Source organism: Coturnix japonica, chromosome Z, assembly GCF_054131305.1.
Source record: "Coturnix japonica strain WE chromosome Z, WE-NBRP24, whole genome shotgun sequence".
Lineage (NCBI taxonomy): Eukaryota > Metazoa > Chordata > Aves > Galliformes > Phasianidae > Coturnix > Coturnix japonica.
The window spans coordinates 63,188,515-63,210,806 of NC_140702.1; the positions used below are offsets into that span (position 1 = coordinate 63,188,515).

The 22,292-nt window shown below is 39.6% G+C and overlaps 1 protein-coding gene across 1 annotated transcript in view; it reads left to right on the forward strand.

Moving 5' to 3' along the window:
- The first annotated feature begins 18,365 nt into the window (after positions 1 to 18,365).
- LIFR (LIF receptor subunit alpha) overlaps positions 18,366 to 22,292 on the forward strand; it is a 90,202-nt gene continuing 86,275 nt past the window's right edge. The window contains exon 1 of the mRNA XM_085528794.1: positions 18,366 to 18,588. The gene's annotated coding sequence lies outside the window, so the exon portion shown is untranslated. The remainder of the gene's footprint in view (positions 18,589 to 22,292) is intronic.

Consider the following 22,292-nt stretch of genomic DNA (forward strand, 5'->3'; position numbering starts at 1 on the left):
AGTTTGGCCCAACACACTGAATGGAAATCTGAATGGAAATTTACAAGTATTTGTAAAAACACTCTTACATGCACTCAACTCAACAGGGGAAAGGCTCAAAAAATCTCTCTGTCATGTGTGTCAAGGAGCAGCAGGAGCAGAACAACTCTACAGGAGAAGACAAACCAGAGAGGAACCATCACACAAGATGGTGCCACAACCAGAACATGGTTCCAGCACAGCTGAGCAGGCAGGAAAGAGTTAGGAAGCTGATAACTGGTTCTATCAAGAGTCTCACACAAGAGAAAATGATGAATCAGCTGCAGGGTTCACCCAGGGAACCCTGCCAGAAGTAGAAGATGGGACCAGAAACAGGACTGCAAACCAATATACAGCATAGGTCCAAGAGCCATCTAGGAGATAGGACTGAAAGAATAGTTAGACTTACAGCACAGACAAGGTAAGCAGTATATGTCCACACCTGAGCTTTCACAGGGCTCATGGACCATGGGCAGAGTAAAGTCTGAGATAAAGGCAGTTAAAGCCCTCTTTGTACAGAGTCACGACTGTAAGGACTTGGATGAATTTCTTAGTGCCAGATTTTTCAGGTGTTTCATCTGACTCATATTAACTTTGAAATCACAACTGAGATTAATGAGAATGAGCTGTTAAAATTTCTGTAGAAATTTGGTTCCAAATGCAAATGATATTTTGGCTGTTAGACACATAAGAAGCTTTCAGGCAAACCACTGAGGTCAGTAAGGCCATTTATTTAGTTGGAAAATACATTTTAGCTTTAGTCCATCTTCCTCTTAGCACTGTTGTCTTCAAGGTATTCTCATGAAAATTAAGTAGTTCCTGTCCAAAATGCATGTGATAAGCAAAAACTTCTACAAAGTGCAAACTGTTATACTACAAGTTACTTAATGTAGTAATCATAGTGTTGGAGAGTAGATATCATACCACGTAATGCCAATGGTAGGTGAGATCTAATAGAATGAGTTCAGAATTTTTCATCTCAATGGGCCTGTGCTTTCATCAGCTTACTTTGCACTATTAGGTATGTGAGACATCGAAAACAGAGAAACATTTCCTTGTAGTGCTTCAGTAGATGAAACAAAGGAACAGTCATAAGGAAATATGAACTTCATATATCTGAGTCTTGATGGATCGAATATATACATATATATTTTGTAATAAATACCTCTCAATCCCACAGTGCCTTCTGAAGCCTCCAGATGAGCTGGAACAAGACTCATGAGAACACAAGTATGAAATGTGGTTGCATTCAGACAGAATGTGTTTCTTACAAGGATTGCTCCTCCACATCCAGGTGGCAGATTCTGTTGCCCCACTATCTTGCCATCATCATCTTTGACCTGAGAGTTGCAGCTGAGGCTCCTCATGAGATATCTAGAACATAAGAGGGACAAAATGTTGAAACTCATAATTCGAAGGCAGAAAGTGTATGGAATACAAATCACCTCTGATAAACCCCTATTTCTAGTGAATATTATACATCTATTAGTCATTTTCAGGGCTTGTTCTCATTTATTAATGGTTCAGTCACATGGCTACATGGATGAGTTACTTGTTTTGTAGTAATGCTGTCTCTGTAAGGTGAGCCACTACCATCTGAATGCTATTAAGAGTATGATGAGCAATCACAGAATCACAGAATGACCCGGGTTGGAAAGGACCTCAAGGATCATGAAGCCCCAACCCCCTGCCTGGCAGGGCCACCAAACTTCCATGTTTACTAGATCAGGTTGCCCAGGGCCCCATCCAACCTGGCCTTGAACACCTCCAGGGATGGGGCATCCGCAATGACCCTGGGCAGCCTGTTCCAGGACCTCGCCACTCTCCTAGTAAAGAACTTCCCCCTGACATCCAACCTAAATCTTCCCTCTTTCAACTTAAAGCCATTTCACCTTGTCCTACTATTATCGGCCCTTTCAAAGAGTTTACTCCCCTCAAATAGAGCGCAAAATTTACTCTGACATGACAGCTTTGTTCTGGGCAGCCATGCAAGTCAGTTAATGGGCTTTCCAGACAGTATTTGCATCCTTCCAATGCTGAATACTTTATTTCATCCATGTATCCATGCTTGGCTCAAAACTGAATTACTCCACATTTATGCTACTGGAACTCCTTTGGATAATCTGGTATAAAGTATCACTGCGGAAGAACACAGTGATAGAATGTGTTACCTATCTTCATTTTCAGGACACTACGTCTACCTTTCTTGCCTAAGTCCCAGATGAACAGTAAAATCCTGTTCCAAACTGGTGCCTCAGCAGGTACTTTACAGTTCTTGATTTGGATCCTTAAAGCTTTTATTATTTGCTGCATATTCCTGAGCATCCTTATTGGATTAATCTGATTTTTTATTTTATTTTTTTTCCACAGAAAGCTGGCATGAAGAGGTCCTTTTCCCAGCAATAACAATCTCACTTACTATAAATTATTTTATTTGTAGTACCTTGGAGACATTCTAATGCCTTTACATAACAAAAGAACTGCTCATTTCCCAATATTTTAGAACTTGTTTTCATTTTTTTCCATCATTTTTTAATAAGGAAATCATTGAATTTGGTGATTAAAAAAATGTTGTTTTATTTAAAAAATCATATACAGAGTTTATGTTTAACCATGGGAAAGGAAACGCCTATTTCTTAAGTATGTAAAAGAATGAATTTATATGGATAAATAAAACAAAAAGTAAATTAAAGAAGTAAACTATGCACTGGAACAAGCTTTCCATTGACACTCAATTTAAAGATGACAGCTGTCTGCATGAAAGAGATGCCTGATAACAAGGCAAATTCTCAAAACCAAACTTGCACCAGCATGACTTTGATTTCTAGGCAAGTCTAGCTAAGAGGAAACTTAGAAACCAATATCAAGAGGGAGAGTGAAGTCACTTGAAGAGCTAAGAGTTTACATAATCCTCCTTACATAATCTCAGCAATAATTTAGTCATGTAAGGCTGTTCATTGTGAGAGGATGCACAACTTACTACAGCAGCATAAAAAGAAAGGAAAATAATTATACATTTCTAGTATTTATGAACTGTGTTCCAGATGAGAAATTATTCTGTGACCCCTAATATGATCTCAGTATGCCTTCTGGAGGATTGAACCAGCCAGCACTCATCTAAGGTGCTGGAAACATTTTCAACAAGAAGTACCAGGGTGGTGATTGCAAGGTATGCTCATAAACAAGTCCTCATCTGTAGCTGTGCAGCCTCATCTGAGATTATGTAGACGACATCCCAGAAGCCAAAAATACTTAGCACATCCAAATGAAGTGTAGTGAAGATGCAAATGTTGGTCAACCTGGAAGACCCCATGATGAGTGGCTGTGCAATGGGAAGCAGCTCACATGGTTAATAGTCCAGGCATGAAGGTGGAGATAGGATGTCACATCGAAAGGGTGGTCTGTGAAGAGTGGGGAGGCTTAGGGGGATGTAGTCCATAAGTTAGTATGTCTATATAAATGCCATAAACTTTATTTCTATGTAATTATTTTTGTTCTCTGTATAATTATAACTGCTTTCAATTCAAGTCTTGTGGGAGAGTACAGTGAATAGGTGTAAGCATGTACAGTTGTGCATATTTGAAAGACTGCTGATGCTGTTCAAACAATGGAGTTTTACTCCCATCTGACAGAAACTACCAGTAACAATTCAGTGGATTTGATACTCAGCGTATACAGAACTTTGTGGTACAATTCCTAATTAAAGACATTGTTCCACTGATGGCAATCCTCCAGACTTCTTATGTGAAGGGCTACAGTGGAAGCCAGAGGTATGAATTAATGCTTTCCTTTTTTTGGTTATGGCATACACGATGCATCAATATCAGATCATAGTATCAAAACTGCCTACTCTAAACTGTCAGTAGTCAATCAACAAAAAAGATTCTCCAGGCTGTAATGATTTTGCTTTGATCAGACCACTTTCCATTGACTTTGATGCTTGATTCACTGTTTTTTATGGAAGTAGCTGTCAGCATATCCAGAGAGCACTGTTCTGATGTATCACTATGATTATTCATTGATGTGACTACTTTTTAAACAATGATATATGTATTTATTGTGCTGTATTACACTTATAAAGCTCAATATTCTAATTATTATAAATAATAACTGGTATCATTTGTTTTCCTACGTATGTAGGGTGAATATATATTTTTCAGCCTAGACAGTAAGAGAAAGCACATATAAACTCAGTCAGTGGAATCAAAAGATTTTCATCTGCCACTACATCAGTTTCAAAAATGCTTAGTTCAGTTCACTGATACTCAACAACTAGACAGGGCAATTGAGATAGCGATGGAGATAATTTTCTGTAGGAATGTGCAGTACACAAAAAATGCCAATAGTAGTCTTTTTATTAATGCAGTGCTGTCAAAGTGTGGTACAAATCTTTATATTCAATATAGGTTCTGTCATGATGCTGCAATTAAGAGGAAGGGCCATGCTGATTTTCCAGTAAGAATCTGTTTTTTTTATTCTTAGCTCTCAGGGAGCCAAGTTATTAGCTATCAGTAGGGGTTGCAGGATGTGTGAACTCTGCTTTTTAGCAGCAAGAAAGAGAGATTAATGGGAGTTCTAGTGTCTCTCTGCTGACAAGAAGTCCATTTCCATTTTGCTTTTAAAAGAAAGCACTGCATTTCTCGTAATTTGCAGGAAAGATATCAGCAGGATACATAGAGTTGCAGTGAAAGTAATGCCTCTTGTTGTTTTTTTTTGTTTTGTTTTGTTTTGTTTTGCTTTGTTTCAGGGGATCCACAACAGATACAAAAAGCACAATAACACTATCTGACAGAGAAAATTCAGAGCCACAAAACACTTCTTTGAAACACAGTCACCAACATTAGTTATGCATTTTTGCCAGCAATGAACAAGAGCTTGCATGCCACATTTGTAAAAATCTGCATGACCTTTCAGAACCTGGCTTGTCTTTCACATTGCTGTCACCACTGCTAAAAGGTACCATGCACCACCTCACTGTGCTCATATCCACTATCTGGTCTCCATAAATGTTCCGCAAGTGCTGATGAATCTCAATGGGTTCCATCTTTTCTGCATGGAGGAATTCAGTGACCCATCTTTACTTCATACTATCAGACTGCCCCTCTGCTGCCATCTGTTGCGTGACAACAGAATGTAATGGGATATTGGTGAGAAAGTTCAACCTCTACTACTGTACTACCAACACCTGCTCCTGGCATCATGGGCCAACATAAAATAGGAAGCATTACTTTCAGAGCAGCCTTCATACAAAGAGAACTATATATATTCAGCTTTTCTTCTCAGGCATGGCATCCTGATTGTCACAATTAGTGGTAAATAAGAATGCAAAACACTGCACAATTGGGTTTGCTGGAAAGAGCAGTTAAGTGCATACTTCTATAGTACACTGAGACTTCACAACCCTCCCACCTTCCAGTCAATGAACCCGCATGTTGATTTTGCATTCCCCTCCAGAACTTTTAACTCACATGTTTTTCCTCTGTCTGTTGCAGAGATTTTCACATAAATCTGTGCTGAAATAGGATCAACCCATGTCCTTTTACTAACAGCTCTTCCCCAGGGAGGCTTGCTTTTGGGGGCTGTGGGGAGTGAAACACCAAACAAGCCATTCTCTCCATTCACTGATTTGTGTAGTCAGAGCTAGACAGACTTTCATTCACCCTAAAGCTGGCTTTTTGATTTATTGTGTAATCACTATTTTCCTCCTTTCCTTTCCCAGTCCACAGCTACAGATGAGGGTTTGCCCAAAGCTTTTTAATCTGTGCAGTTACTCTAACACAGTGCTTAACTCCTAGGCTACTACAGTTCTGTCCATAAGTTGTCCAAGAAAGAACTGCAATATATTATTTAGACTACAAGATCATTTGTACCTTTATGGCAGTCCTGGTAAAAAAAAAATAAATAAATAAAAAAAAATAAAAAATCAGTTGCTCTTCTCTGTAGGGAATAAAAAGGAGCAGAATGTGGAGGGATGTAATGATCATACAATGGTACAGTTTATGTTCATAAAGGATGTGAGACAGATATCAGGATTTTAAATTTTAGGAAGGCTAAATTCCTGCTCCTCAGGGTGTCAGTCAACAGAACACTCTGGGAAACAGTCTTGGAGGACAGCACAGCAGAGCTAGCAGATCTTTAAGAAAGCTTTCCTTCAGGCACAAGAGCTCTCCATTCTCAGGTTTAGGAAGTCAGGAAAGGAAGGGATGTCTTCAGGAAGACTGGCGTGGAAGAACTGGTCAAACTGGAGAGCAAGAAGTAAATGGACAGGTAGTGGAAGCAGAGACAGGTACTTTGGGAGGCATATAAGCATGCTGCTAGGCTGCGTAGGGATGGGATAAGGAAGACCAAGGTCCATCTAGAACTGGGCTTGGCAAGGGGTGCAAAGAAGTAGACAAAAAAAAAAAAAAAAAAAGGGCTTCTATAGACACATCAACTGGAAGAGAAACTCTAAGAAGGAAATACAGGTGGGCTGGAAACAGTGGAAAAGGCTGAGGTTTTCAACAATATTTTTTCCTCAGTCCTCACTGGCAATTGCTCTGGACACAGCCCTCAAGTGATTGGAAGGTGGGCAATGGAGGAGTGATGGTCCTCCCTCTGTAAGCAAAAATTGTGTTTTCGACAACCAGAGGAGCCTGAATGTCCACTAGACTTCGGGACCTGTCAAGATACAATCCGGAGTTATGAGGGAATTGACTGACACAGTCATCAAGGCACATTTGATGATGTTTGAAAAGTCCTTGGTGACTGGAAGAAGAGCAAAATAGCATCCATTTTAAAGAAGGGCAGAAAAGATGACCCAGGGAGCTACCAGTCTGTCAGCCTCACCTCAGTTCCAGGGAAGATAGTGGAATGGTTAGGGTTAGGGTTAGGGTTAGGGTTAGGGTTAGGGTTAGGGTTAGGGTTAGGGTTAGGGTTAGGGTTAGGAATGATAGGGTGGTGACAAAGAACCACTAGCATGGCTTCATCAAGTGCAAACTCCGACCAATCTAGCCTTCTGTGATGTTGTTATCATGTTAGTGGACAAAAATGCCACTGATGTAACCTAGCTGGACTTCAGTAAAGCTTTTGCATAGTCTTTCATATCATAGAATCATAGAATCCTTATGGTTGGAACGGGCCTTTAAAGGCCATGTAGTTTAACCTCCCTGCAATGAGCAAGGACATCTTTCTCCTCAGATTGGAAAGATATGAATTTGATGGGTAGACTGCTCAGTGTACAAGGAAATGAATACAAGATCACATCCAGAGATCCAGGTAAATTTCTCAATGTCCAGATGGAGATCTGTGATGAGTGGTGTCCCACAGGGTTAAGTACCAGGACAAGTTCTCTTTAATATCTCCATCAATTATATCAACAGCAGGACTGAGAACAGCCTCAGCTAGTTTGCATATGATGTCAAGCTGTGTGGTGTGGTCAGCACTCTCAAAGGACAGAATGCCATCCAGAGAGTCCTAGACAGGCTGGGGCAGAAGGGAGATCTGAGAGCTGCTTTTCAGTATCTAGAGGGGGATTATAAGAAAGAAGACCCTTTAGCAGAGTCTGTAGTGACAGGACAACAGGAAATGATTTCAAACTGAAAGAGAGGAAATTTAGATTGCATGTAAGTAATATATTTTTTACAGTATGGGTGGTGAGGCACTGGAACAGGCTGCTCAAATGGGTGCCCCATCCTTGGAGACATTCGAGGTCAGGCTGAACCAAGCTCTGAGCAACCTGACTGACCTGTAAATATTCCTGTTCACTGCAGGAAGTTAGACTAGATGACTTTTTAATGTCCCTGTAGATTAAAAATCGTCCATGACTGTATAATTCTATAAAATTAACAGTGTAAGGATTTTAGTCAAGGTGATTAATTAAGGCTGACTGTTGCTTTTCTGGCTCTGCAAGATATCTAGAAATGTTATGGTATTACTGGTGAGTACAGCAATGCAGCAGGGAGTCCAGTGAGACCAGTGCAGCAGTGAAGGCAAAGAGTAAGTTGGGAAGGGTGAAAGTGATGTGGTCAAGAACTGCAGTGGCAGAAATAAGGCAGTGGAAAAACAAGGAATTTCTGAACAAAGGGAGGGCATAGCCTTGTGCTGTGGACTTGAAATCTTCAGTAGATCATCATGTTATTGAGAAAAGAAAAAAGAAAAAAAGAGAAAAGAGAAAAGGAAAAAGGAAAAAAGAAAAAAGAAAAAAGAAAAAAAAGAAAAAAAAGAAAAAGGAAAAAAGAAAAAAGAAAAAAGAAAAAAAAAAGAAAAAAAAAAGAAAAAAGAAAAAAAAATGCACTAGTGGAATAATAAACAACGCTCTTCCATAAAATATATGCCTGTTTTGCACTGCACATCTTACTTGTCTACCTTCGACCGAAAAGGACAAAATCTTAAGGACAGGGCATCTAGGAGGGTGACAAAGGTCTAAAGTAATGTCAGCAGTTTTCTGTTTCAGAGCAGAATGCTGAAATTATGAAACACAAAGCTATGTTCAGCAAAGTTTCTTTATTTCCATACATGTTTTCCACAGTTGCTCTGCACTAATTTTAGCACTGTAAAACAATGGGAGGAAGAATGTACATGACAGAGTTTTGTACACAAGGCAGCAGGGAAGATTTTGGAGTCTCCTCAGCTTCAGAGACACAAATGGGATGCCTAAATTTGCTGTCTCTGGGAATTCCCATCCCTGTTTGAGTACAACTTCACTGTCATTGTCTGAGCCGGCAATTTTACTCTCTTGCAACAGTTTTATTGAAACTACCAAATAAACCTTACAGTTTAATAATCTACAGCTGTTTTGATGCTTTGTCCTAAAGCTTCACTAACTGAAGTAATCTGCAGTCAAAGAGCAGTCTCAGACTGCCTCGACTTCTAGACCATTTTAACTACACTGTTACACTTGAAGAGGTATAACCCACACCCTTCAGATCTTACGGTAGTTCTACTGATGAACTTCTTACCCTTGAGAGAAGACATCTGTACTGGAAAGAGCTCTCTTGCTGTTACTGCTTCTACCATTTCCTGGAATAGAGTATCTTTAATGACAGTCATGGCTTCAGACACTGGATCAAATTTGGTGGAAAGGGTGCTAAGTCAGTTCATAGTACCTGGCTTCTCATAAGAGCCAAGCCTATGCAGACAGCTACTGTTATCCTGCAGAAACTTGTTTTGTCTATCTAAGCACTCCTCCAGGGTGCCTGCCAGCACAGTTGTCAGAGAGATGTGTGACACTTCTCTCTGCACTCCAAACCAGCATGTCTCTGCCAGTAAAATTTCCAAGTTTAGACTGGCCATGGTGTGAATGCAGAGTTATCGTTAACTATTATTTCTGTGTTAGGACAGTGTTGTATCGCTGTCAGGTAGCCTTTTAATCACAATGATAGTGATTGTTGTATCAGCACTGGCACTCTGGTATAAGTGAGTAATTAGACCATTCACCTATCACCCACCCTACTGATAATGAAAGGGCTTGGCTGCAATCAGCTCTGAACCTGAAAAACTATTTGATTTTCTGACTGAGACTCATTCATGCATCACAGCTGAAACTGGATGTCATGCAACTTTAGTGGTGGTTTTGAAATAAACCTAGTGGTCAAGAGCTAAAATGCAAAAAAACACCAAAATAACTCCAGTGGTCTGCTTCACGTTTCTTGACTGCGTATTTGCAGGTTTGCTGGGCTGGCCAAGAGTTTTGTTTGATTATGTTGATTCATGCTGTTCTTAATGAGATATGATTCCGTGGCCTCTTCAAGGGCTTTCTTAAGCAGCAAGCAAGTCTACACCTGGATTTTGTGCATTTTACTTTCAGTAAGGTTGTTCAAGAGGAAAAAAGACTTGGTTGATAAAACGCTGGAGTATACAAATGGCATACCAGGATGAAGAAACATTAATTAAACTTACAATTTTAATATCTTGCTTATTAATCTGTGGCCCTGTTTTATCCAGCTGTAAAATCAGGATAACTTCTGATGTTATGTCTCATACCAGATGCTGTGGGACACATCATGTGTGTGCTTTTTTGAAAACTGAAAGGAACTGCAAGACATTGTGGGTACACTGCTGCTGACAGGGAACAGTTTATTCTGTTTTCTAGGGAATTCCACAAGTTAAGAACTGTTACCACTCCAAAACAATGTTGGAAAAAACCTCTGTAAATATCTTTCACAGAATGGCCTAGATGAGAAGGGACATTAGAAACAAGTCAGTATCAACTCCACCTGCCATCAAAAGGGACATTAAAAACAATCCAGTATCACCCATCACCTACTACCACCAAAACAGGCTTCCCAGAGCCCTATCCAACCTGGCCTTGAACACATACAGGGATGGACACTCACAGCTTCTCTGTACAGCCTGTGCTAGTGTCTCACCACCCTTGGAGTAAAGAATTTCCTCCTAAAAATTAATCTAAACCTTCCTTCTTTTAGTTTAAAGCCATTCCTCTTTGATCTATCACTATTTACCTTTGTAAAAAGTTGTTTTTCCTCCTGTTTGTAAGTTCCTTTTGAGTACTGGAAGGGGGCAGAGAGGTCCTCCAGGAGCCTTCTCCAGGATGAACAATCCCAACTCCCAGAGCCTGTAAGAGAGGTGCTCCAGCCCTCTGATCATCTTCATGGCCCTCCTCTGGAACTGCTCCAACACCTCCACAACTTTCTTCTACTGGGGTCCCCAGGCCAGGAAGCTGTACTTCAGGTTAGGTCCCATGAGGGCTGAGAAGAGGACAACAGTCCTCTCACTCTCTCTGCTGCCCCCCTCCTCTTTTGAGGCAACCCAGAGTACAGTTGGCCTTCTGGGCTGGAAGCACTCACTGCTGGCTCATGTCCAGCTTCTTGTCCTCCATAACCTCCAGGTCCTTCTTCCAAATGGGATGTCTGGCACTGCTTCAAACCAAGTGCAACACCTTGGTCTTGGATTGTTGTGAACATTGATGTGTTCATGTGGGCCCACTTTTCAAGTCTGTCTAGGTTCCTTTGGACAGCATACCGTCTGTCATATAAACTGCACCAAAACTGTATGAGAGTTATCCTTCACTTGAGAACCTCAAGTCTTTTACCTTGGTAATGTGTCTGAAAAGGATATGACTTTGCATTTAGACTGGTTTCAGTAACAAGTGGAGAAGTTGAAGGAAGCAATGTGTTGTACAAAAGCACTCATGTCAGAAGGTGTATAAAAGAAGGTGTTTGTAGCAGTAGCACCTGTCCTCCCCCAGAGCAAGATTTCTAAACCTTTTATAGTATCTAATGTATAGACTCTAGAGGTAATATTTATTCTGCTGCTTAAGAAACACCTGTCCATATAGAAAAGATAGCAAGGCTTTTTTACCTATTAATAATACTGAGAGGAACCATATCTTTCTGTTCTTGAAAACTTTGTGAAATACAGAGTCCTGTGGACATCTCAGGAAAAGGATTAACTCTTTTGTCTCTCAAGCAGTAGTATATTTATATTTAGTAAATTTAGTCTATTTAATAGTATATCTTATACTGGAAGTAGTAGGGTTTAAAGGTAGAGTTTTTTAAAACCTTACTCGGAACTGACAAAATTTCTGCTTCAGTCCAGAATGAGTCTAAAATGGGAAAGCCTGAGATCATCTCCTTGTCATGCCTGACTGACAGTATGAGCACATGTTGGGCTCCCACTTCAGAATCACAACTCTACGCTGTGAGCTCAACAGACATTTTCTAGCTTTTCTTGCATAATTAACATAAAACATTTCTATCACAAAATTTAAGGCAAAGTGAAAATCTGAAAATGATTTTCTGTTGCTTCAGTTGGGCTATGTGCTAGTTTTCATTATTTTTAGAATAAAAATGTGACAATCTACTTCTCCCCCTTGAATATATCATAAAAACAAATGGTGAAACCTTCAGGATTTTTTTTTTCAGAATAGAAGGTGTGTCAAGTATGTACAGCACCCTATTTTCTGGATAGGTCTTTCTGTGAATCCAAGAGCAAACCTGCCCTATCTTTCATAAACATGCCTCAGAGCAGAGGTTAATCTGGTACTGTTCATGGCACTCATGGGATTCTCAGCTCAAGCACATACTTGATAGCCTATCACTAAGAAGCAGGAGTTAATCTAACACTGAGAATAAGCTTCCACTTCTTCCCTCTCCTTCTTGTGCGTGCCTTTGCACGTATGGCTTTTCTCAGTAGCAGAGTTGTAGAGGTCACGTTATGCCGTCCCAACCTGTTTTCATCAGCATACTCGGGTAGGAATCTGCTCATGTGTCTCTGTAAATATGACCTATCTGACCTCTAAAGATGAGGACAAGTTTAATCTCAATCTCTCTTGTCAGCTTTTCTACTCTGAACCCATTTCTCAAGGGACAAAGTGCAGAAAGCAGCAGCTGGTTTCTGTAAATGTCTGCAACTGGTCCAAGGAATTTGGTAAAATTTGGGGGATATGAATATAAAGATTACAGTGTGTTTTCTGCTTTTGCTTTTTCAGCCTCTGCATTCATCTATAATTTGTGGAATCACAGTTAGGTCATGTTATGCCACTGACATTTTTGTATGGTTTAATCATTCCTGATTGCTATCTCTGCCCTTTACTGGCTGGTTTCTCAGTGTGCAACAGTTCTTGAGGGATCACAATAATAATAATATGTATTTTCAAAAGAGTACCAGAAAAGACCCTTTTTTTCATCTTGAGTATTTGAATAAAGTAGTCCTCCCATGGAAAATGAAGGCAATTGAAGAGCAGAGAGGAGCTAAGCCTCCTCCTCATCTTTTGCACCAATTTCTTCCAAAGCAACAGAAACTTGCACTCATCAGCAAATCCTGAGAGGCACTGGTTGCTGGAAAGGAAACAATACACATCCTAGTAAGGCATGTGCTCTTCAACAAAGGGAAATAGAGACTTTATTCACATGGAATACGTCCTGCTTCTGCATTGTACCACATGAACCTCTCTTGATATCTTGGCAGGACCTAGTGCATGTGCCTCGTCTTTTCTGCTTATTTTTTGTGTGCCTGGATGAATGAGTTGCAAAGGAGGCCATACAAACAGTGCCTTCTGGCATTTCTGTCCTATGCTGGCCACAGTCAGTGCAACAAGGAAGCTGTTCTCTGAGAAAACGATCACTCATAGTGTGAATGAAAGGCAATGTTGTGGCCTGGCACTAGAATTGTCAACTGAGGCTTCCTGGCTGGAATGTGTTGGGAAGCTTCCTCCAGTCTGGACATTTGCCCAAAATCTTTACTGATCTGTACTCCCTATCCAGATGCCTGCATCTCTTAGTTCAGGAAATCAGTAGACAATACAGTTCTGGAGCCAAAAGAGTTTGCTGCTCCAGAAGCATTTCATAGGATGTATGAGCAGTATTGCAATGGGGCTTTTACAAAGTCATCCACTTTTGTATCATTGGCCTGTTTTCTCAGGTAGCATTTAACTCTAAATGAATTTTAAGTATTACAGTGGCAAATCTCATTCTGAAAGGACAAAATATTGTGTCTGAAGTCTTTTTCATCCTACTTCTGCAGAACAATGAGCTGCGCCTGAGGCCTTTTCAAAGGCAGGAAAGATACTTTTGAACAAGCACATTCCAGACAGTCATCCTTGTGATAATAACTCGAGCTAAATATCTACTAGATACTTGCTGAAGGTAATCATAGTCTGATAAGTCATTAGCTGCTGTGTTTGAGAAAGAACTGCATGCGCCAAGGAGAGACTTCTTTGACAACTTACTGTAAGTGGCTGAGAACCATTGGCTACGCGTATGATCCTATGTAAATCATTAACACAGAAAGGTGGAGCCAGAGGTGTGAGAGTTCACTAGAACTGAGCATCTCTCAGCAGGTTTATGATGAGGATTTTGTTCCTCTGACCTTCTCCCAGTTCTGTGATTGTCCATCAAATGAATGACAGAAATATATTTTAAATAATTTGCTTACAAGCATACATCACAATATGAACAAACACATGCACACGCACAAAATAAATTAAAAAAAAAGAAAAAAAATTAAATAGATATGTGGTGCTTTGGCAAATTTTAATGCATTTATAAATCAGAAAGATTATGGTAATTCCTCGCTATGTGCCAGCTGGATCATTTATTTAGTGAAAAAAGCTGAAACATCTTCTTATGAGTTTATCTTAAGGCTTATTTCTTGAATATGAATGTTATGTACTTTTTAAATTTAATCATTTCAGCCACTTTGTGCTCTTGTAAATTACAGTATCTTGTGTTCCTGCTCAGCTGTATTATCTCTACAATAACATTACTGAGCCTTTCAAACAATGCGTTATCTAAACCAACCTCATGAAATCTGAAAAGGAAATCAATCTTTTTATTTTTATACTAGTGCCTGTTATCCCAAGAATTATTGAGTTATGCAAAAATTTTACTGGCAGTGAAGGCACCTTACCTTTGAAAATCTGACTTTTATTATCTTTGCTATTTCTCATGTATAGAAACTCCATGAGAACTAATTGGTCTTTGCATTTTTTTATTTTTTATTTTTCTTTAATTAGAAGAATTTAAGTCTGGATGGGACCACTGTAATTATTTAATCCAGTGTTTTGCAGAAGAGTGACTGATAAACAGAGCTTTCCAAGACCAAGGGGAATTTATTTTGCTTCGTACAGTGAAAGAAGAACGACACACTCTGCTCCTTGAAATTGAACTATGCCCTATTTTTCAGAAAGCTAATCAACTTAAAGACTCTAGGGGTGAAATTTATCTACAGTGATTTCAGCTCTGGTCTTTGGTGATATTCTAGGGTCTGTCTCTAGTCAATACAGAGAAATAGCTGCGTCAGTAGGCTGCCACATCTAAGAAAAATGGGCTCTGTCTCCTCCAAGAGCTGTCTGTCTGCTCCCAGTGACTACAGAGGGAACCAAACCAACAGATTTTCACAAAGAAATCCCACTTCAAGTGCTAGTGTGAACATGCCATCAAGTGTCTAGTGATGGTACATTAGATAAATACACATTTTATTTTATCTTTAATTTTTCCTAAGCATGCCTTCCTACAACCAGCAATTGCCTGGAGCCTTGATAGATCAAATTGTCTTCCAGGTGAATGAGAAATCTTCTCCTTATGGCATGTGCTAAGAGATAGAAACCCAGCAGAGCTCCTTTCAGAAATTCAGTAAGTCAATCTCTTTTTAATCTCCATAACTGAAAGCAGATTTTCCAGGCCATGAATTCTATAATATAAAGAATCAGAGTAATGCAACAATAAAATAAACAAACAAACAAGCAAACAAACAAACAAAAAAACACTTTGGGGGAATGTTCAAATATTCAGTCCTTCTTTTTTGCCAGGGCAGGAGAAAACATTTGCTCAAGACAGAATGTTATTAATCCTGACAAATATTTGCATAACCTGTTCTTGAAAGCTTCTAGAAGCAGACTTTCCACAGTTTCTGTTGCTTAACCACAGTACTGCATCACTGTTTTTCTGACAAGGAAGTTTTCCTGAAGGTTTGAGCTTCTTTGGTGAGGGTGCACTTTAAAGCCCATTATCTTTGCCTTTTCAGTTTTCCAGTCTCTAGATGAAGAACAGGAGAGGTTTTCTCAACAGCAGCATTAACAGGAAGGGCTTCACAAAGAAGAATGAGTATTTTGTCTCTCCTTTTTTCTCTTTTAACCCCCGTGTGGAATATATGTTACTATCTCCCTTAATATGCCCCACTAAAATATCTCCTTATTAATATCTGATAAGACACTGAGGTGTACATTAGTGAAATTTTGTTCCTAACTTTGGGATACTAAGCATAGGCCACACATGAGTAACAGTTCTTAATATGAAAGGGCACGTTCAAAATGTGATCAGCAGACAAACTGAGTACAGAAATAAAATGGCTGTGGGAAAAAAAACATTCTGCTCCTGGGTAACTGTCTGCTTTCTCCAGATTAGAACTGAACATTGGCCCACAGCAGCTGACAGGCTATTGTTCTTTCCAGATACATGATCTGAGCAGACAGGAAGGTGAGGAGATGAGTAGCTAAATTTGAACTTGCATGCAAATCTCTGACAGAACAAACAAGCTCTGCAGATCATTTCCTAACAAGGAATCAGGAAAATTATTCTACTTTGGGAATTTATGGCCAACAGAATGTTGCTGAGCCAATGAAAATCTCAGCATCATGAAAAATGCCATAAACTTCAGAAGCAGAATTCATCCAGTTAAAATGGAGGTCTCACTCAGCAGCGAAAATAGAGGAAAATCCACAATATTTGGCTGATATTTCTGCAACTGTGTGTGGTGTGAATGGAAATCAACACAAACAATGATTTCTGCCAATACCCTTTCCACTGTGCCCCATCTAAATGGAGCAGCCCCTGCAAAGTTATACAGGTGATACAGGTGGTATCTCTTCAAGTCCACTTTTTATCTGATGAACAAAAATATGCATATTTACAAATTGGTAAGTTCTCCACTTTGTTCCAGATTTAGCCTTCAGTCTACATGTATACTAGCCTGGCACAGAGCCTTCTAGACCAATTCTAGACATCCGGTGTGTATGTCATAGAAGCACTGGACCTAAACATGTGGTAGATGTGATCTGTTATAACATTTGTTTCTGAAACAACTTTTGACTTGAGCCTGCATCAAAATATTTGCTGATTGAGGAGCCTTCTTGTGTGACCTATAGCCAACCAAGCATGAACTGTAATACATCAGATCAGCTCAATGCACTGAGAACAATCTTATGGTCTAAGAACAGTGTTACAAGAGCAAAGAGAAAGAAATGTTTTGTTATGAGAGTGAATAGATGCTAAGAAGAAAGCAGAGAGTGTAGCAAAGTACAGCTGCAGAATAAAAACAGTTATGTAAAATTTACATGATATCTTTACTGCATTAAAATATGTTGTAATTTCACTAAGTACTTACAGATTTTAAATATTATGGATACTATATATACTATAAATAAAATACATAATAATTCCAGCAAATTACAGGTTTCAGATGAACTGACTTTTTATATCTCATCACTGAGCCCTCTCCAAATCTGATCCTCATCCTGACTTTTTTACTTCCTGGCTTGACCTCAGACCTTCTGTATTACCATAAACCTACCTGATCAACTAGATGCCTTGCTGAGCTCAGTGGACTCAAACAAATGCATAAGTGGTCAAATTTTAATATACAGACAGTATCAGGTATTATTTAGGAAGTAACTGGGCCATGAATATCTAAGTATATTTGGTTCTGAATTTTCCACCGATCAATAAACTTATATTTTGTTTCTTTACGGATAAATAACAATGTGCCTGTACATGTAGTCATGTAGCCCTGTTCTTAAAGCCAGATTCCAACTTCTGCAGTCATTCCTGTATCTGTGTTACCAAGAATTATGCTTGCATGGATGCTTGCACTAAGCTTGATGGTGCAAGCTGCTCAAATTAGAAGACGGAGTTGAAACTGAAGACAGCCTACTGTTGAGTGATTAAGCAAGCTACTGTCTGTACTTGAAATTATGAAACAAAAACATGACAACGCAGCTATTACCTTTAAACAGGGGAGCAAAAACTTGCCTATGCCATGAATATTGTCTGATTGTACAGGAAACATCCAGGTTTGAATCTGAAAGCTTTGCTTCAGGAAATACAAATTATCACAAAATAAATAAGGAAAAGTACATAAGCACATTCCTACACATGCAAGAAAAGCAATCAACATGGAGCACAGTTTATTTACTTGGTTATGAATGAAGTCAGTGACACCACGAAGGACAATTGTATTTCAACTGGGTGAGGTAGTCTTTCAGTTAGAGTTAGAAGTGGTGACTTAAGACCACACACCTCAAAAAAAGAATATGACTTTCAGAGTGCTTGTGCCCCACTCAAAGTTTGCATAACCATGAAGTCTTCATTAAATTCTAAATTACATGGACGTCAATGGAGACTTCTAAACTTAAATATTTGAGTCTTGTAACTACCCAAAGGCATTTGGGCCAGTAGCAGTTTCAGGGACTGCAGCAAACTTGAGGTCATGTTCTTAATGAAAGTAATTTAGTACCCAGGTACAATGCCCTATAAATACACATTATACATAAGATAAATATATTCCTGCAGAATGAAGCTATGCATTATATACAGCTTTTCCCTGCTTACTAGACATTAGCAAAGATGTTCATATCTGCCACGTCTGGTTTATTTATTTATTTATTTATTTATTTAGCTAAGGAAACCCGTTCTACATATGAACTGAATTTTTGCAAGCTAACTGTTACACAGTGAATTATTAACTTCAAACACCCTTCATTCCTGAAAGCTATGAAGTAGAAACACTTTAGGTTAGGGCAACTGCTCTTACATAAGAGAGTCTTTCTGCCAAGTAATTACCTCAGAAGGTTTTTATGGTACAGGTGAGTGTTTGTACAGAGATTTCCATTCTTTGCATGACGAAGAGCTACTGGGGAACTCAATGTCCTGCATGTGGCAGAAGCAGGAGAAAAGCAGTCTTGAGCTCGATAAAACAGAAGCAAAATCTCTCCAAACAGTTCAGAGAAAAGAAAACCAGATGCTGAATTGTAATTCTATCTCCTGTGGAGTCCTGCCTATTGCTGCTGCTTCCAGCAAAAGCAGAGATATCCTGACACCTTGCAGAAGCTCCAGAACACCTGGCTGGCTCTCTAGGGTAAGTCTAAACTTGTCTGTGAGCTCATAAGAAAAGCACTGGTATGTATTTCCATCTGATTTTTCTTTTCAGTTTGCCTGAAGATTCTCTGCTCAGTGCAGTTTCTCCTTCTCAGAAGTTCCAACAAGTAAATATTGATAAGCTTGGCTTGAAACTGAAAGTGCCAAGTTAAACACTGTCCTGATGGTCCTGGTCTCCCTTGGGTGTTTGAGGTTTCTATGGCCTTGCAGAAGGAATAATCGACATAAACACTGTATTTTTCTCTTTCCCTGGTTTGCTGGTCTGGGGACAGCATGTACTAGCTAACAAGTTCTGCCCCGTCCTGTTGTTATTCTAAATTGGTACTCTGGTCAGACAATTAGATCAGGCAATTATAGGGCTGTGTTGTTAGCCTCCCTTTTCACATGTGTTTAGATTGGTAGCCTAAAGACTAATGAGAATGTCTAAATAGATCCATACAATACATTTTGGAACTATTAAGTAAAGTTCACTTTTTTTCCCCTAACTGGGAAAATGTTTAGGGTGTCTAAGAGGAAACAAAAGGAAAAAAATAAGGGTGTCTAAGAGGAAGGACAGGGTTTTTTGTAGTCTGTAGTCAAGATATTTGGAGCAATTTTCCATGAATGAACTTAGGGTAATCTGAGAATTCTTTCAAAAGAAAACTTCCTTGGCCCTCAAAAAAAGAAGCTTGAACAAAAATCTTTCAGAAGACTGACTTGGTTTCCACTCCTACTGGAGTAAGTTTGAATACCTGGGTTTGATTTCAGAGGGGGAAAAACATGCCAACATTTCCACAGAAATGCTATTTTTCATATACTTCAATATGGAGGATCTGAAGTTTTGACCCTTCTCTAGATCATGTTATGGAGTAATCTCCAAGGAAAGGGAAAATTGGCTGCTATGTAGATGTGGAAACTTTCATTAATCATGAGATCAGTAGTCTAAACATTTCCTGTTTATATCCAGAATAACACTTCTTTAAATGATATTGCCAGCTCCAATTTGGCATCAATGTCTTATTTTATAAAAACAAGCTGCTATCAAGTTTAACAGTAACAGCAATGTTTCTATGAAGCTTGTGAATGGCCTTTGGTTCAGATCTTACTTCAGAAAACAGTATTTTATCAGGAGCAGAAATCCAGTCATCTCAGATAGAAAAATTGAATGGGATCTGCTCGAAACAATAAGTTCAGAGATTTTCTGTGTTGGCTACTTCTGATTCTGTTTGTCACTCACACTCTTTCAAAATTACCAAGATCAGCAGCTCTCTTTATTTATTTATTTATTTTCCCCTCAGACTAAATGTTACCTCTTTCTTTTTTGTGATCAGAAGTTCAATGGCACAGAGACTTTACATGTTTGGGATCACTGCAAGAATATATAGGCAGGTACTGCAAGTAGAGAGATGAAGGGAACTGTGGGAAAGAAAATGGTAGCTTAAAGACAAACCTAACAGTTTAATATTCCCTTTCTATCACTAATCTTTAGCACAAGGAAGGCTTATGAAACTACATTTGTACTACCAATTTGCTATTCTAGGGGGAAAAAAGCATGATTTGACACTGACTTTAACTGGCTGTGCCCATTCTGTTGAGCTCTTTCACCCTCCAAAACATGTTGGCTGTATCCAAATATCCATATGGGACAAGTTCCAGGAAGCAAGTTTAGGAAATGCTTGGCCTGCAGGTGATAATCAGGAAGGTCCATCCTGAAGTATTTTATCTCCTCTTTCTCCATGAAGGACCTGTACAGAAGTGTGCTGAGGGCAGTGGCAAGATCCATACACCCTAACAAAAATGTGGCTTCTAAAAGAAAAGGACAGGCCATATTTAGAAAAGTGAAACAATTCACTCCATTTCATTATTTTCCCCTTGCTTGTGTGTCTGACACACCAAATCAATGCACAAAAACACCATCCCCAAAAGTCTAACTTCTCTATCCCTTATCCACTAGAAAATGGGTGGGTGACCCAGTAACCCAGGACATGGATCTTAGCATAGTACTTAGCAGAAACTATGTATGTTTCTTTCTTATCTGTTTTGTTGTTTCAGCGCATGAAAATAACAGGCTTTAGTGGCGTTTGAACTGCTGATGGAAGTGCAATTAGCCATTTTTTGTCTGAACAACTCTGATTCTCAGTGTTGGGTTTGCAAGGTAGAATCAATTTAGCAACCTCAGCAGAAAACAGTTCTCAGTTCTTCAGAGCTTTGGCATTTTTATATCAAGACAGGAGAAAAAAAAAGAAAAGAAAAAAAAAAAGTCAAGAAGGCTGTAGTTTAATCCAAGCAAATTCAGTTCAGTTCAGAGAAACTGTTTGCCATTATAAAAAAAATGCTGTAGAATAACTTAACCTATGACTGTCTGTTAAGTGTTTATATGTTCAGGTCACAGGCCAGCAGAGGAACTGCAAAACTTTGGCTTTTCTGTTCAAACTCTCCTGATGTTTATTACCCACAACAAAGCATCCAGCCTTCCGCTATACAACACTGCCTTGTTTTGTGGCAGGGCCAGGAATGCAGGAATGTGGATCCCAGCCAAGCTGGTGGGGAGAGAATTCCCTCAACCTGGAGGATCCCAGCTCTCTCCATGCTGCATCTTTTGTCCAGCCATCTGCAGTGCTTACTCCTTTGTGCTGCCATGGTTCTGGCTCAGCCTGGGTGGCCGTGCTGTGTTTTTGCACTGTGAGGCTGCCAGGATGTGGCTTCTGAGAAGGCAAATGCAGGGAAGGCCAGAGCTTCGCTATATGTACATAATATCAAAAAAGTCAGTGCTCGCAGGCTGAGAATGCCACAGTGTCTGAACTAAGGGAAGCTCTTTGTTTGCTTTTTCTTGCAGCAGTGCCTGGGTTACATGAATCAAACAGAAGGCTCTTTATTTTGTGCTCTGTGAGCCTGACCCATCACAAATCAATCACAGAAAGCCTAAAGGGGATCTCTCTATCTCCTCCCAGGAAGGGCAGCTGAGAATAATTTGCGATGAACTCCACAGTTCCCAAAGAGACTTGTGTTGTGAGCTGCAGGTTCTTCCTTCTGCTTCCGGTTCAGTGAGAGAGATGATCTTTGAGTGTGATAGTTGAGGCAGGAGTAAAGGTATTCCATTCTCCACCAGAACGCAGTCCCTGATTGTCCCTCTGATATTCTCGGTGACTTTGGGAAACAGATGCATCCAAGGTCCTCTAAGGGGTGAAATGTGCTGAGTACTCATACAGCTGCAGTACAGCAGGGTTCTGGACTCCTGCTTTAGTTTTACTTCAGGGTTCTCCATGGAGTATGAAAATACTAATTTCTGGGAGGGTTAGGGTTAAAGAAGCAAGTCGTTTATTCCTCTGTAAAGACAGGAACTACTGTGAATTCAAACTGTGATTCTGGGTCCAGATGTTAAAGTTGACTGAGGCCCACCACCTCCCATTCCAGAGTCAGTGGTAGTTTTCAAAGGAAAGCTAATCAGGAAGGATTTAAATGACAGCTTTCCCAAAGTCTGTTTATATTCTCTGCTTTAATCATACTTTCATTGAGCCAGAAAATAATAACATTGTAATAACACTGTGCCAGATAAGCCACTTAAAAACAGGAAGAAATAGAAATTATAAACACTGAACTGGCAAAGAAGAAGACCACTAGAGATTGCCCAAATGGTGCCACAGTGTCTGCAAACAGTGCACAGAGACAATAGGAGACAATACATGGGGACAGAAACCCATGCTG